This window comes from Pyrus communis, chromosome 12 (genome assembly GCF_041283825.1).
Source record: "Pyrus communis isolate YQ-2024b chromosome 12, ASM4128382v1, whole genome shotgun sequence".
NCBI classification, from domain to species: domain Eukaryota; kingdom Viridiplantae; phylum Streptophyta; class Magnoliopsida; order Rosales; family Rosaceae; genus Pyrus; species Pyrus communis.
The window spans coordinates 19,162,227-19,166,902 of NC_142576.1; positions in this window are offsets into that span (position 1 = coordinate 19,162,227).

The following is a 4,676-nucleotide window of genomic DNA, read 5'->3' on the forward strand; positions in this document are numbered from 1 at the left end:
AAAAATCTCTAAACTAACATCATGAAACTCGTTGAACACTATGAAAGAATATGAAATACATAAAATAATTTTTTTAATTACTTTAACCATTGAATTTAAATTTGGACCCTTAGGTTTTTTTTACCGTTGGATTCGTTCTATTAGATCTTAGCCATTAGATTAAATGAATTTATTAAATATGAAACTAAAAAAGTACACATATATAGTAGACCAGCTCCACTAACGCATGAGAAATTTTGGGCTAAATTTGCACCAGAAATGAATTTTGGGTTAAAACTCATATTTGACTCAAAGGTTGGAGCAAGTTGGAGTAAGTTTAGAACTTCAAATTTCAATTTTACTCCAAGAGTTGGAGTAGATCTTACAGTGGTAAACAAAATGCTCCCTTTCTGTTTATGATTTCTCTGTTGTGGGACCTAATAAAACTTTGTAACCTTCTATACTTTTTCGCTACCTGCAAATTTAAAAGAAAAAAGTTGGTAGTGTCAAATACTACGTGGTATGGAAATGAAAATCCAATTTTACAGATATTATTTTGGGAACTAGGGTTTATGATTAAACAGAGAGAGAGAGAGAGAGAGAGAGGGAGAGCAAGCAGTGGCTATCCAGCGAACAAGTTCGGGCTTCAACGTACGAAAGAAGGCTGCAAGCTAGCAGTTGTGGACAGGGGCTTTATTATCAACACGTACATGTGTTTGGTTTCATGGAAACTTCCATTTAGATCTACCGTCAAAACAGTATCAGGGAACAATCTCAAGACCCACTTTGGCCGTCTGATTGGGATGGGACCCCTTTATTCAATACCATGCATGATCTCAGATGAGCCCACCCTCATAACAACCTTCATGTCTTTGTCTTGGTCATATGTCAGTCAACCACAGACCAACACAGCACAGCCTAATAATGTATGGGGCCCTCAGGCTCTCGGTTCTTATCCGTACATCTTCGTATTTATGATAAAATCTGAGAATTATTATTGACATTCTAAAAATCTTATCCTACGTTTCAAATTTTCTATATTTGATGAGAAAAATACATTTGTGAGGAGTGTAGAATGAGATTTTTGGAGTGCCAATAACACTTCCCTAAAATCTATTCATATTATAAATTATTCTATGAAAATTATGTCTAAAGAAAATTAATTAAAATTAAAGTCGTTTAGTCATTAAATTACATAAGAACAAGATGAAAAAAATAGTAAAAGCATTACGAACTGTTTATCTATTTGTTATAGTTGATTAACTTAATGACCTTAGTTTTAATTCATTTTTGTAGAGATAATATTTACAAAGTAATTTATAATTTTAACGGGTTCGTATTATAAGCATAAAGTTTTGTAAATCAATCATGAAGAATTTTGAGTAAGAGTTCATAATCATCCTTTAGTAGCCAAACATTGCTCTTTACTGGACTTGTGACTTCTCGTTTTGTTAATAAAATGTAATGGTGACCTTAAAACCTACCAAACCTACGTGGCACGCATACCGAGTAATTAATAAACTAACTACGTCATTCGGTTGTGTGCGGGGCGTGCTAACTCGTCGGCTGAGTTTGGCCAGAGAGTAAAATATGTTGATGTCGCGTTGGGCGCACTACTAACTTCTCCATCTTGCGACTATGGTCGAGGAAGGAACACATCTCGGCCTTTAGGTTCTAGAGCCTGAAGACTAGGCTGCTAGTTCTGCGAAGTTCACAAATTGTCGGTGCCAGATTCGGTCTTGGTAATTATATGGACACAAATACTCGAAAGAGATAAATGTCCTGATCGTAAATGTGGTTCGGCCGTCGGAATGCCGAACTCTAAAGTGTACTTATAAATATCCAATCACAAAACAAAACTCGGCTCTCAATGTGCCGAGTTTAGTAACCTGGTAACACCTCACTTGGTCGAGAAGGCTAATGAGATGACCTCTACCAACAAGGATTCTAAAATCCTTCTCAACCGAGACTTGGATAAATAACCAGTTGGTCTCGAAGCAGTGCTGTCTATCCAAATTGAAGATGTTGCCGGTTGCTTTCACAATGCTGTTTATCCAAACTGAAGGTGTGTTGGCGAGAAAAAAAGGGGAAGATGATAAAATCTCCAAGGTTGTTGAGAAGCTTTGTGAAGGGCAATTTGTGTGTTGATTTGGAGGCATTTGATCGATGCACTCCCTTCTCTATTTATAGTAGTGAACCCCCATCATGGTTGAACTAGAATTATACTCGGATTAGAATTCCTCAACCTAATATGATTAGGTTTTGACCAATCCTAGCTCTAATAGGACTTTAAACCAAGCTCCATAACGAACCAGATTCATCCCCTAATTCTAAGCATCTTCAGCTTTATGACTCCTTGTTGCACTAGGGTTCGACTTCCTTATCTTTATCTAAACCAATCATTCTCGCAACAAGATTTGGTTGACCTTGACTGGACGGCCCATAACAATTCTAGATGAATGCTATTGGGCTGAGAATAACTCTAAGCTCGGCCCAAAACAATATTTTGGGCCTTAACATTATCCCTTTGCTTCTAAGGTCTTTGGCCTACAATCTCTTGCCGAGCCTCGACCTTGAAGAAGTGATTCTTTGTTGAAGAATAAACCTTTAGCATATTCCCTCTAAAGACCCAAAGAACATTGCACGCCTTGAACGCTCTAAACGTCCAGACGCATTTATTAAGCATGGTCTTTCACCTATCAATTTTTCTGACAACACTGCCCCCACTTGACACGTGGCAGCTTCCACTTTCTCCCACTTCTGTCTCTTTCTGCACAACTTGACACGTGGTAGCTTCTCATTGCGATTGTCCATCTTTAATCATGTGTGCCCCCACGTTCGAGGCATGTAGACGTTGAACCATCTCTTCGTCATAAATTTCGCCGTCACATAGGATCGTACAACCTAAATTCTCGTGCTTTTCGACCTCTTCACCTGGATTTTTAAAGATCCTTTTATGATTGTGCAACACTTTGGTCGAATTTACCCCTCATTATTTTAAAATTAAATTGTTGATCTTCTTCCCAATTGCCTATAAATACTTAGCCCAACTTCACATGATTTTTTACACTCTCAAATTTCTAGAACTTCCTACCATTTCCAGAACTTCTTTGTCATTTGCTCTGAGCCCAGAAAGGAAACCAAACTTTGAAACCCAGAAAACCTTCAACCTTCATCAATGGCTACCAACACCTTCATCACCAAACTCGACGAAGAATACGACAAGTGCCAAGACTTTATTGATCGAAACGCCATCAAAACCCTTCGATCCGAGGACGATTCAAGAGCCTCCCACCAAACTCTGGGACCACTTTTCAAGGACGAAGTCCCAGAATCAATCACCAACATGTTGAAGGCCCACTATCTTGTTCCCCTATTTCAAGGGTACAAATGGTTGAAGTGGGAATCAACCAAACCCTAAAGAGCTTGGCCCTCAACCCCCCCGACCTGGGCTGCTTGGGTCACCCGGATAAAGCTACGCTTCGAGGGCAAATGGAAGACTTTCGGCATCTTCGATGCCATTAAGCTCTCGATCATTGAGATCAACATGGATCGAGAATTCCTAATAGCTGCCCTGAGCTTCTGGTGTTCGGCCACCAACACTATGGTCCTTCCTCTCAGCCCCATTGCCCCAACTGTGCTGGATGTCACAGCTATACCTGGCACTTCCCCTTTTGGTTTTCCAGTTGATACTGCTATTTCTCGGTATCAATTCGACTTGGACCTGAAGGCGGTCTTCGACGAGCGTGCTGTTGAAGCTTTGATGAATGACGGTCAGGAGCCGTCGAAAGAAGATGTACATAAGCTGCACAAAAACTTGTTTAACTATAGCACCCTGATCACCCACTTCGCTAGCTTGGAAGGGAAATCTCTCATGAAGGAGGAGCACGAGGCCTTCTTGTTCTACTGGTACAACAAATTCATCTTTTGTACCAAGTCGAACAAGTGCTTGATCAAGAACATGCCGGTGGCCAAAACACTGGCCAGTGGTTATGTCCTGGCTCTCAACCCGGCCATCCTTGCCAACCTTACTCAGTGCTTGGCCAAGGCCTTTGCTAGGAAGATCGATTCGCACTAGAACGACCCGCTCTGGGTCTTCTAACTATGGTTGTAGATCTACTTCTGCACGTTAAGCTCGGAGATCCATAGCTTCAACTCTTCTGAAGCAATGGGTCTTCAACTGGCCTCGCACCCCATTCCTGCTCACTCGGCCGAAGACATAGTCAAATATTTCTTGGGCCTTAAAAATCTATCTGATAAGGAGTTTCTAGTTTGCCGTTACCAGAAATATTCGTCTTCCATTAAGCTCTCTACATCGGCGTGGAGAGAAGCAGATGAAGCCGACTTACGTCAATCTTGGGGGTCATTTGTTCTGGCTCGTGACCTTCCCTTCGGTTGCAATGCTCGATAGGCCAGCTGGGAGATCTACCATCTTCACTTTGTGGCCCGTCAACTGGGCTACCTCAGGGCTGTCTTCTGCTGCTCTTTACTTCTCACTTACTCTTGAGCCGAGAACGCCTTTCCAGCTTCTCGGAGAAGGAATGGGAGGAGGCTGAACGGGAATTCCAAGAGTAGTGTATTAAATTCTGCCTTCGGCCGTATACCTTAGAAACTGGCTGTACCAGCATTTTTGTCGACTAGTGGGATACCTACGTTAAGGATTTTTTCGGCATCTCGGCTGAGGAAGTTTCGAAGAA